General features: G+C 44.0%; 1 protein-coding gene across 2 annotated transcripts in view; it reads right to left on the bottom strand.

The window, feature by feature from the left end:
- The window catches only part of ROBO3 (roundabout guidance receptor 3), a 428948-nt gene that overhangs the window by 203105 nt on the left and 212730 nt on the right, over positions 1-13113 (bottom strand). The window lies entirely within an intron of this gene.

The raw sequence follows: 13113 nt of genomic DNA, 5'->3' as shown, positions 1-13113 counted from the left end.
CAAAAATAGAATAATCGCAGTAGCAGCAATAAAACTTGGCTAAAACCTGTTATAACATCAATGAAACAGGCATGGTAAATATAAAAACACAATGTAACAACTGAAAAAAAAAGAAGAGGGGAAAAGGAAAGAAAGAGGGGAGAAAGAAAGAAAAAAAAAATCAAGAAAGAAAGAGGGCAAAAAGAAAGAAAGAGAGCAAAAAGAAAAAGAGGAGCGAAAGAGGGAAAAAGGAAAGAAAGAAAGAGGGGGCGAAAGAAAGAAAGAGGGGGGGCGAAAGAAAAAGAAAGAAAGAGGGGGCAAAAGAAAAAGAAAGAAAGAGGGGGGCGAAAGAAAAAGAAAGAAAGAGGGGGGCGAAAGAAAAAGAAAGAAAGAGGGGGCGAAAGAAAAAGAAAGAAAGGGGGGCGAAAGAAAGAAAGAAAGAGGGGGGCGAAAGAAAAAGAAAGAAAGAAAGGGGGGCGAAAGAAAGAGGGGGGCGAAAGAAAAAGAAAGAAAGAGGGGGGCGAAAGAAAAAGAAAGAAAGAGGGGGGCGAAAGAAAGAGGGGGGCGAAAGAAAGAGGGGGGCGAAAGAAAAAGAAAGAAAGAGGGGGGCGAAAGAAAAAGAAATAAAGAGGGGGGCGAAAGAAAAAGAAAGAAAGAGGGGGGCGAAAGAAAAAGAAAGAAAGAGGGGGGCAAAAGAAAAAGAAAGAAAGAAAGGGGGGCAAAAGAAAGAAAGAAAGAGGGGGGCAAAAGAAAGAAAGAGGGGGCGAAAAAGAAAGAAAGAAAGAGGGGGCGAAAGAAAGAAAGAGGGGCGAAAGAAAGAGGGGCGAAAGAAAGAAAGAAAGAAAGAGGGGCGAAAGAAAGAGGGGCGAAAGAAAGAAAGAAAGAGGGGCGAAAGAAAGAAAAAGAAAGAAAGGGGAGAAAGAAAGAAAGAGGGGAGAAAGAAAGAAAGAAAAAGAAAGAAAGAAAGAGGGCGAAAGAAAGAAAAGAGAGAAAAAGAGAAAGATGAAAAAGAGAAATTAGGAAAGAAAGAGAGAGAGTGCAAGAAACAAGGCAAGAAAGAAAAAGAGGGGGGAGAGAGGGAGAGAGATAAAGAAAAGAAAGAAAGAACATGAAGAAGGAAGGAAGAAAAGAAAGGGAACAGAAAGAAAGAAGGAATGAAAAAGAATGAAAGAAAGAAAACCTAAAGGAGAATGAGGGGGGGGGGGGGGAGAGAGAGAGAGAAATGCAGCAAGGGGAGAGAGAGGATGAAAGAAAGAAAGAAGCTGTTTTCCACATACACACACATCATTCCCTGCACTGTGCTGCTGCCTCTTCTCTGTATATTCTGATGTATGTGGATTTGGTCTCATCACCCAGGTACAGCCCAGGGTAAACTGCAACAGTAACAGTGCCATCTACAGGCCACTGCTCTGCAATGCACAGAAAGCCCCAACACATAAACGAATACACTGGAGGACTGAGAGTGGTGCAGATCTGTGTTCTCTGATTAACATCAAAGCCATACAGCAATAGAAAGAGCAGAAAACAAACAGAGCAAAAATAAAACAGAAAAGAAGAATGAAGGCAGACACCTGGTGGCTATGGACAATTTACTTGCCACTCATTCCATTGTTATAAAATATCAACTTTTTTTGTGAGCATGAATGTGCTGTGAATGCCCTTTGTTGGTAAATTTTACTGGGACCCCAATACCCAGACAAAACAAACCCACCTACCTCTCTGCATGTAATAAAGTACACCAGTATGAACATTTGGTTGATTTCACATAGATTTAGATGTTTTTACCAATTGATTACATTCCATGCAGTGTCCCCATCTGAGTTTCTTCCCTGGGGTGTCTCAGCAGTCGTGTTTGCCCCTTATTCATTTTTATTATCAAGAATAAAACTGTAGGTGTAAATTGGAAGCATATATACACAAAGCTCCAGGCAGACCCTCCTCTGGATCACCGCCATCTCCCCACTCCCTGGGCTATAGGACCTTTAACTAGGGTCGCCAAATTACTCTTGCTGACATCCTTGCCCTGCCCCCCCCAGTGATGCTGAACCTGCCCCACAGACAGCTACCCACCGCTCCCAGATGGCAACAGATTTGTGAATAACTATCTCAGTTACTTGGGAAGCCACAGCCCGGTTTCAATAATGTGTCTGGGTTTGCGTCTGCCTGAAACCCGGACACATAATTCAAAACCCGGACCGTCTGGGTGAATGCCAGACAAGTGGCAAGCCTACATTTAACCCATTACATGACATACAACCATCGTTGTCTCTAGCCAGCAATTAGATAAAAATGAATATTCTGTTAAAAGAGATTGAAAAAACTTTTTTCTGCTATTTAACTTCAATCCAGAAATTCTCTCTGCATTATTCTTTTTTCTGCCATTAGATGTCCTCAGTCTGATGGTCAGCATCATTCAACCCACTTCCTCTTCAGGTGGTCCTAGACCCACCGCAGCCTGTGATTGTGCCACGAAAAGAGACGCAGCACAGTAATGCACCCATCACTCTGCTTTCTCCTCCTATTGGCATGCTTCTTGTTAGTATGTGAACGGATTGGCTCCTTATCCTTCTACCAGTCTGAGCTCTGTTGTATAGAGACTGCAAGAAGCCGATACCAGGTCACATTCAGTTACTTACACTGCTTGCATTTAAAGCGGAGTTCCACCCAAAAATGGAACTTCCCCTTTAAGTGTCGTGACCCCCTGACGTGCCACATTTGGCATGTAATTTTTTTGGGGGTGGAGCGGGTACCCTGTTTTTATGGGCACATGACTCCCACTTCCTCCCTGATGCCGGAAGGATATTGCATCTCTCCCTCCCTGCAAGTTTCTGGGACACGTCACAGGTCGCAGAAGATTGGGCGCCCACAGTAACAATGCCAGCGCGGCGGAAAGGAGTGAGGCTTCATACACCCGCATCGCTGGACCACGGGACAGGTGAGTGTCCGAGTATTAATAGTCAGCAGTTACACGTTTTGTAGCTGCTGACATTTAAATGGGGGAACTCCGCTTTAACAGACACATTTAATGATGTAATAATGATTACAGAGCTGAATTCATTTGGAATTTCACCCCAAAAAAACAAGTTATTTACCCCTGGCTTCAGCCCCTCCCTCTCCCACAATTAGAGAACATTTATCTTTAGATGTTTTTTACTGTTTTGTGCTGCACTACCTCCTTCTCCTGCCTGGGTATGAATTGCACACCTGCACATTCCACACATTCACAAATGCACTACAAGGGGCTCCTCTGCGAGGCCTTCCAGACCCTTGGCACATTTGTACAAACACGTGGGGGTTTCCCTGCCACAGTCATGGAAGTCCCGGGTCTCACGATTTCTGTGCATGGTAAGGGAAAACAGCGCGTGCGCAGGTTTCTTCCAGGTCCTAAAGGCTGGGCAGAGCTTTTCAGCACACCTGGGCAAGCCCTGGATTTTCGGTGGCTCCGGGGAGGTGGGTTGGGGGATTATAGGGACTGAAATTCCAAGTGTGAGCGTCACATTCTGTGAGCATTTTGTTAACAAATGTCAAGAGTGTTGGTTGTAGCTTGTAGAAGCAATCATTTATTGAGCATTTCTCTGCCGAGCACTGGCAGCTGTCTTCCAGCAATCGCTAAATGCCCACTGAAATTCGCTTAATCCTTGCTGAATGCATGCTAAAGTACTCCTATAAAATGACGGACAAAATGACAGTACCCCTATAAAATGACCTATAAAATGTTTGTACCGCTATAAAATGACAGTACTCCTATAAAATGACAGGACCCTTATAAAATGTACCTTTAAAATGACAGCACCCATATAAATGGCCTATAAAATTATAATACCCCCACAAAATGGCAGTACTCCGTTAAAATGGCAGTATTCCAATAAAATGACAGTACTCCAGTAAAATGGCAGTATTCCTATAAAATAACACTACTCCTATAAAATGGTAGTACTCCCATAAAATGTCAGTACTCCTATAAAATAACATTACGCCTATAAAATGGCAGTACTCCAATAAAATGACAGTACTCCTATAAAATAACATTATGCCTATAAAATGCCAGTACTCCTATAAAATGTCAGTACTCCTATAAAATAACACTACTCCAATAAAATGACAGTACTCCTATAAAATGACAGTACTCATATAAAATGACAGTACTCCTATAAAATGGTAGTACTCCTATAACATGACAGTACTCCTATAAAATGACAGTACTCCTATAAAATGGTAGTACTCCTATAACATGACAGTACTCCTATAAAATGGTAGTACTCCTATAAAATGACAGTACTCCTATAAAATGGTAGTACTCCTATAAAATGACAGTACTCCTATAAAATGACAGTACTCCTATAAAATGGTAGTACTCCTATAAAATGACAGTACTCCTATAAAATGGTAGTACTCCTATAACATGACAGTACTCCTATAAGTGCATATTCCCACTTTTTTTGCATGTAAGTACAATTGAAGTATAGATCCCATCCTTCCCTTTTGTGGCTGCAGTTCAGTTTGTATTTTACAGGTAAACGAGAAGGCTCCATCCACACCCAGCCTTGTGTTATCATGCACAGTACAACACTTGCACAGAGGTGTGAATGAGCTGTGAAGGTCTTTATTCAGCTATCCCAGAGCTAAGGGGTCCTTAGGGGACTTCAAGGAAGCTTTTTCAATGTGAAGCTCTTCAGATCAGCAGTAAGAATAAACATGTGTACTTAGCCTTTGTCAACTAGTGACAGCCCACAATGTCATGGATAAAATTGGTCATAAGTGTTTCAAGCTGGCCTCCAGCCCTCCCTTCAGTCTTGCGCAGTTGTACAAACTCCAATCCTGTACCGAAATTGCTTACTCTGATTTCACAGCACACTGTGGGCTTCTCACAATGTGCATTAGAAGCTACAGCAAATCAGATAAAGCCCTGGCATTTCAGCCACAGCCATCTTGAGTAAGGACAGATGATTCATGTGGCATTTACTGCCTGGAATCCACCTGCCCTTAGCTCAGGCATGCAGGAGGGTGTGCCAAGCTAAGAAACCCCCCCTCCCCTTTTCCAGGGAGAAAGACTCAGGGACGTGTGACATCACCATGGGACATATGTGACCTAGGCCACAAACCAGGAAGTTACTGAAAAAAATAAAACAAGCAAATCCAATATACCTTCCTATTTACTAATACTAGCAGCATAAGCATTACAAATAGTTGATTATGAAAGTTTAGTCCTGCTTTAAGTGTATGTGTTTTGCTTAAAGTTTTTGGGTTTTGGATAGGGCAGGAGAGGGTTAAGACCCCTGCCAGGTTTCTCTTGTTAGGGAAATTTCCCTTCACTTCCTGTCCCAGAGACACAACAGAACTAAGAGAAACAATCTCAACAAAGTGAGGGGAATTTCCCTTTTTGTCCCCACTGGAAGATTTCCCCTTGTTTCCTGTTGTGGCGACAACTGCAAATGTTTGTATTTCTCATCACTTTCTGTCCAGGGCATATAGAGGGGACGGATCTCCCCATTGAGGACACAGCAATAAAAATCAGAGGAATGCTTACACTTCCTCCCTCTATTCAAAACAAATTTAAAAAAAAGCTTTTTGGCTTCCATATCGGATCAGTTTAATTTTCCAGTTACACTTCATGCAGTTTAATGGGGCTCACAACCTCATCAAGGGACTTTCCAAATATCCACTGAGAAATGTGATAATCCGTACTGACAGCCCGGCCCTGCGTCCACATTCCTGGCCAGCCTTGTCCTGGGAGATCCGCGCTGACCGCACACCGCTGTCCTCGTCACACAAACTCCTGTTATTGACTTCTGTCCCAGCGGAGAGGAATGTGGAAAATGCTACTTTGCTTCCTTAAGTTACAATATTTTGGTTTCAGCATCAAGATAATGAATAAAGGATACAAACAGCTGCTGGAGGGGCCCAGACTGGATTATCCATGGATACACAGTTATGGCAAGTGAAGGGAGTCCCCCCCACACACACACACAAATAATACCATTCCTCACCCCGGGTGGGTCTCATTATTAATGTGTGGACATGTCATAAATCAACTATAGTTTGTAAGTAACTACAAACAAAGCATAACATCACTAAGAAAGCACTACCCCTTCATTAGGGACCGGTGACATCACTGATAATACAGCCTATCATTGCATTAGAGATCAGTGACATCAAGAGATGTCATCACTGAGAATGCAGCCTATTCATCAGTAGAGACCGGTGACATCACTAAGAAAGCAGCCTATCCATCAGTAGAGATCAGTGACATCACTGAGAATGCAGCCTATTCATCAGTAGAGACCAGTGACATCACTGAGAAAGCAGCCTATTCATCAGTAGCGACCAGTGACATCACTGAGAAAGCAGCCTATTCATCAGTAGAGATCAGTGATATCACTGAGAAAGCAGCCTATTCATCAGTAGAGACCAGTGACATCACAGAGAAAGCAGCCTATTCATCAGTAGAGACCAGTGACATCACTGAGAAAGCAGCCTATTCATCAGTAGAGACCAGTGACATCACTGAGAAAGCAGCCTATTCATCAGTAGAGATCAGTGACATCACTGAGAATGCAGCCTATTCATCAGTAGAGACCAGTGACATCACTAAGAAAGCAGCCTATTCATCAGTAGAGACCGGTGACATCACTGAGAAAGCAGCCTATTCATCAGTAGAGATCAGTGATATCACTGAGAAAGCAGCCTATTCATCAGTAGAGACCAGTGACATCACAGAGAAAGCAGCCTATTCATCAGTAGAGACCAGTGACATCACTGAGAAAGCAGCCTATTCATCAGTAGAGATCAGTGACATCACTGAGAATGCAGCCTATTCATCAGTAGAGACCAGTGACATCACTAAGAAAGCAGCCTATTCATCAGTAGAGACCGGTGACATCACTGAGAAAGCAGCCTATTCATCAGTAGAGATCAGTGACATCACTGAGAATGCAGCCTATTCATCAGTAGAGACCAGTGACATCACTAAGAAAGCAGCCTATTCATCAGTAGAGATCAGTGACATCACTGAGAATGCAGCCTATTCATCAGTAGAGACCGGTGACATCACTAAGAAAGCAGCCTGTCACTAGAGACCGGTGACATCACTGATAATACAGTCTATCCCTGCATTAGAGACCAGTGGCATCAATGAGAAGGCAGCTTATCCATCACTGGAGACTCGTGACATCACTAAGAAATCAGCCTATCCATAACTAGAGATCAGTGAAATCACTGAGAATACAGCCTATCCTATCACTAGAAACCAGTGTCATTATTTCAAACGCAGCCTATCCTATCACTAGAGACCGGTGACATCACTAAGAAAGCAGCCTATTTCTTCATTAGAGACCAGTGACATCAGTAAGAATACAGCCCATCACTAGAAACCAGTGATATCACTGACACTGCAGCCTATATATTCACTGCACTACTGACATCAAAGACAATGCAGCCTCTCCATTCATTAGTGACTAATGGTAAACAGACTGCAGATTACAATGACAAGTGACTGTTGTGTTAAATGTAAACTTTGCTCAGCCATTGTGTGTATGGGGTTTGCTCTGCCAGTGTTTGATGCTCAGCGGGGAGTTCTGTACATTTTATTAGCTCACACTCCTAACTTTACACTCAACTTCATTTTCCTTTCAGTGTTTGCAGGTTAAACACAACACAGAGAGACATCAACTCTACAACAAACACACTTACACCGGTCTTCCTACCCCAATTCATGTTCTTGTTGGGTTTGCAAATATATTTAGACTGGAAACTAAACAAATATAGATTGTATCCTGTAACAAAAGCAGTGCAGAGAATGCAGCGGGAAGAAGGAGACTTTGGAGTGGGCAATGGAATGCAGAGAACTAACCAGCAAGAGTGGTTGAGAGATACAAGATGCCAGTGGGCGATTTACACTACTTTGCAAAAGTCATAGGCAGGTGTGAAAAAATACTGTAAATGAAGAGAGATTTCAGAAATAGAAGTGTTAATAGTTTATTTTTATCAATTAACAAAATGGAAAGTAAATGAACAGAAGAAAAATCTAAATCAAATTAATATTTGCTGTGACCAGCCTTTGCCTTCAACCCGGCTGCTGCAGAATACATTTTGGGCCAATCACACACCTCTCCGATGGTATGGCATGATGCAGGGATTCTCAACCAGGGTCCCCCCAGAAGTTGCTAGGGGTTCCTTCAGCATTGGTAATTTCTGCCTCTCAGATAAGTTCCCACTGACACCATTGATCTTTTTAGTGATCTGTAATTAGGTAATTCTTCCCAATGACCACAAGTGTAAGGACCTTTCTTTCCACTGACCACCACACTAATGTATCACGAGTTGTAGATTTCTCATTTTTAGCAGGGGTTCCCCCGAGACCGGAGAACTATTTCAAGGGTTCCTCCATTTTGAAAAGGTTGAGAAAGGCTGGCATGATGGATAAGAATCTGTCTGTATTTCTCACCATTGAGGACACCATTGATCCTGACCAAATCTCCAACTCAAATTGCAGAAATGCAGCCCTAAACATGCAAGGAACCTCCACCATGCTTCACAGTTGGCTGCAGACACTCATCATTGTTTCGCTCTCCAGCCCTTCACCAACAAACTGCCTCCTGCTACAACCAAATATTTCCAATTTTGACTCTTCAGTCCAGAGCATCTGCTGCCATTTTTCTGCACCCCAGATTCTATGTTTTTGTGCATAGTTTAGCCACTTGTCGGAGGTTTGGATTTTTGGCTGTAATTCTTCCATGAAGACCACTTCCACCAGACTTCTTCGGATAGTAGATGGCTGTACCTGGGTCCCATTGGTTTCCACCAGTTCTGTGCTGATGGAACTGTTGCACATCTTCGGATGTCAAAGGAGGGGAGCATGATGTGTCTTTCATTAGCTGCATTGTTTTCTTGGCTGCGCCTACGGTCCTCAACGTTGCCCGTTTCTTTGTGCTTCTTCAAAACAGCTTGAACGGCACATCTTGAGACCCCAGTCTGCTTTGAAAGCTTTGCCAGGAAGAGACGTTGCTGATGCAATATGCAACTACCTTATGTCTTGTTGAGGTGCTTAGTCTTGCCATGGTGTACGACCTGTGACATGAAATGGTCTTCCACAACCTCACCTTAGTGGCAGAGTTGGGCTGTTTCTCACCCAGTTTTAAAGAGGAAGTAAACCCTGATGAGTTTACTTCCTCTTTCATTCCCTGCAAAGGCAGACTAATGGACTACTATGCATTGCATAGTAGTCCATTATGTGTCACTTACCTGACACAGGAGCCAGCGAAGTCGCCGCTGTCCCCTGTAGTCCGGTGCATCCATGTTGTCGGTGGGGTCTCGCAGTTCCGCCGCTGTCATTCGGCGAAGCCGCGATGACGTCACTCCCGCGCATGCGCACGGGAGCCGACACGCGCGGCAGCTCCGTTCTTGGAAATGCCGCGCTCAGTGCGCCTGCGCGACGCTTTCTGATTTAGATTTTTCTTCCGTTTCCTCACTTTGCATTTTGTAAATTGATAAAAATAAACACTTAAAATATAGATTTTTAAAAGCATTTTTACTTTACAGCATTTCTTCACACCTGCCTAAAACTTTTGCATAGTACTGCATAACACCAACATTGACCTATAACTGAAACATAGGCTTTGGGTAGACTTAAGTAGAATTCCACTGAAAGCTTCAATTTATTTTCCAGTTTTGGATAGCGGGGAGGAAGATAACCCAAATTCATTTTTATTGTAGTCTATCTCCTTGGGGAAATTCCCCTTACAATTTTTTTTTTAGAAGCCCCATTGGGGGGGGGGGGGGCTTTGATTAAATATCAGTCTCACTTTTGAGACAGAGAAAGTGATTGAAGACAGAGATTCCTCAGCCTCTTTCTCTGCAGCCTCAGTTGCACTGGACAGTGAATGAGCAGGAAGTGGTCTGTGCTGAGTGGCTTCCTGTTCATTCACAAACTGAAGCATAGGAAACACAGCTTACTATCCTTCAGTTAAGAATGAACAGTAGGACTGATTTATTAAAACAGGAGTGCAAAATCTGATGCAGCTGTACACACAGAAAGCAATCGGCTTCTGTTTTTTTTTTTTTTTTTTTGTCAAAGCTTAATTGAACAAGTTAGAAGCCGATTGGCTATCATGCAACGCTGCACCATATTTTGCAATCTCCAGTAATCAACCCCAATGAGTGATCGGTACCAGGCAGCAGGGGGTGCCACACCAGGTGATGAGGGTGCACAAGGGGCACACCCCGAGCGCACACCTATGTCTGAACTGCATTATCCAAAATAAAACAGAGTTGGATTCAATGTCTGTGTCTAAAGTTGGATACATGCAGGCAGTTTTTTTTTGTTCCACCAGTGGGTTCAATGAAAAAAAAAAGGACAGATCCCTGCATCAATGCAAGCAATATTGATCCAGGGGATCTCTCTCATTATACTATTGTATTCTGACAAGGAATCCCCTCTGTCAGAATACAATATCATAGTGAGAAAGATCCCCCCCCCCCCCCCCCCAGAATACACAGATCAGTGCTTGTAGCCGTTGTGCTTTGTTGAACAGACAGCTGTACACACAGACCGATTTTTTGTCCCGTGTGTACCGGGCTCTATTGACGAGTTGAAGGGGTTGTAAGCACTCGTTTTCTTGTTTTTTTTTAAAATAACAAACATGTCGTACTTACCTCCACTCTGCAGTTTGTTTTGCATAGATTGGCCCGAACCTCCTCCCCTGGGGTCCCACGGCGGCGCTGGTGGCTCCTCCCCGCATCAAGTGTCCATGTTGGAAAAGCGCTCTCCTTGGTGGACACCTGTGCGTGCACGCTCACGAGCCCCCCATCTGTGTCCATTCACACAGAATGCAGAACTCGGCCCTGCCCCCGATGCAGCGTCATTGGATTTGATTGACAGCCAATGGCTGAGCTGCTATCAATCTATCCAGTCGGGATACCAGACACCAGCTATAGATGGATGTGCTCATTCCCGTTCCCAGACAGAGGATGACAGCGTCCAGGTAAGTAAAACAGGGGCTTGGGGGGGTGGGGGTGGGGCTTGGTCTGCAGCATAGAATGCATTAAGGTGAAAAACCATGAGGGTTTACAACCCCTTTAAAGCGGTTGTATAGTTACATTTTGTACTTTAACCACTTCCCACCCGGCCAATGCACATATACGGCCGGGTGGGAGCTGTCTACTCCTGATAGGACGTTCAGGAACGTCCATCAGGAGGAGCGGGATCGTGCCCGTGCAGCGGCGCGATCCCGATGCGCCCGTGTCACCGGGACACGGCGCATCTCAGATCGGCAGGAGGGCTCTGTGATTGGCCCTCCTGATCACATGACGGCCGTGTCCAATCACGGCCGTCATGTGATGTAAACAAACAGCCGGTTGCTAGGCAATCGGCTCCTCCTCTCCTCACACAGAAGTCATCGCTGAGGAGAGGAGAGCAGATTGCTGCAGCCGGCTGATGATCAGTGAGTATGAGCTGTTTTTTACAGCTTTTTACTCACTGATCTTCAGTCTAGTGTAAACACACAACACACCACACAGTGTAAACACAGTCCCCACATATGTCCCCATAACACACATGTCCCCAAAACATACATGTCCCCAAAACATACATGTCCCCAAAAAATAAAAACACATGTCCCTAATAATAAAAACATGTCCCCCACATATGTCCCACTAAAATCACTTGTCCCAATGATTATGTGCACACATATGTACGTGATCACCTGCACACATATGTACATGATCATTTGCGTACATATGTCCGTGATCACACAAACCAATTATTATACACTTAACAGAATTTTTTTTACCAAAAACATGTAGCAGAATACATTTTGGCTTAAATTTATGACAAAATTTGATTTTATTGGATTTCTTTTAAAATAGAAAAAAGAAAATATTGTTTTTTTTCCAAATTTCCGCTTTTTTGCGCTTATATCGCAAAAAATAAAAAACGGAGTCGTGAATAAATACCACCAAAATAAATCTCTATTTGTGCAAACAAAATGATAAAAATTTCATTTGGGTAATTGTCACTGAAAGCGCTAGAGCGATGAAAGCTGAAAATTGGGCTGGGAAGGAAGAGGGCGAAAGTGCCCTGTATTGTAGTGGTTAACCTACAGGTAAGCCTATAATAAGGCTTACCTGTTGGTAAAAAGAATATCTCCTAAACCTGTATGGTTTAGGAGATATTCCCCTCGCAATGAGCTGCTGACTTCAGCGGTGCATGCGCACAGGGGATGCCGGACCTTGCCGGGAAGAAAATTCCTGCGTGCACGCGCGGGAGTGACGACATCAAGGCTCCGGCCACTCACAGCGCCGGAGCCGCGATACCTGGAAGACACGCCGAGGGAACCTGGCGCCTCGTTCTAAGGTAAGTATTTCATAATGAGCTACTAGCTCATTATGCTTTTTCCCTTGCAGGTGTAAAAAAAAAAAAAAAAAAAAAAAGTCAGGGGGCTTACTTCCGCTTTAAGCTGCCTGTGGATGGTACCAAGTCAGCAGGTGACTATGGGTCTATAGACATGCGCAGGGGACTGTGTCAGGTGTGCCTGGTCACACCCTAATCCCTACATGCGGTGCAGATTCCCCCTACTGCCTGGGCTTCCCTCTGTGCTCCGTGTTGGCCCCGCAGTGCTGCTGGCTTCCCTCCTCTCCTCTCCCCCCCGCTCCAGCGGAGGATGTTTCAGGATGGAGAGCAGGAGAAGGGGCTAGTAAATAGGTCATTTACTAGACCCTACTTTTTCTAAATGAACACAGTGAACACACTCACTCACTGTGTCCATTCAGAACTGAAGAATAATAAACTGTGTTTACTATGCTTCAGTTTGTGAACGAACAGGAAGCTGCTCGGCACGGAGCACTTCCCATTCATTCTCTGTCCTGTGCAGCGGAGGCTGCAGAGAAAGGCATGTGTGTTTGAGCTTTGGAGTGCCCACGCTAATGCAATAGGTGGCACACACCAATGTATGGGTCTCTATGGGGTTATGTCAATGCATACAGCAGCCTCTGAAACAGAACACCGATGATGGCCAACAAGCCTGAAACAGCTGCATGCATGTTAGAATAATAGGCTGTATTTGTGCCATAAACCAACATGGCAGAAGGCAATGATTCACATGGCTCACCAATTATTCAAAAAAAAAAAAAAAAAAACTC

Source organism: Lithobates pipiens, unplaced genomic scaffold (assembly GCF_037356315.1).
Source record: "Lithobates pipiens isolate NorthernLeopardFrog02 unplaced genomic scaffold, aLitPip1_a1.2 Scaffold_27, whole genome shotgun sequence".
NCBI classification, from domain to species: Eukaryota; Metazoa; Chordata; class Amphibia; order Anura; family Ranidae; genus Lithobates; species Lithobates pipiens.
Note: the sequence above shows the minus strand (reverse complement) of the source record. Positions and strands in the feature narration are given on the sequence as shown.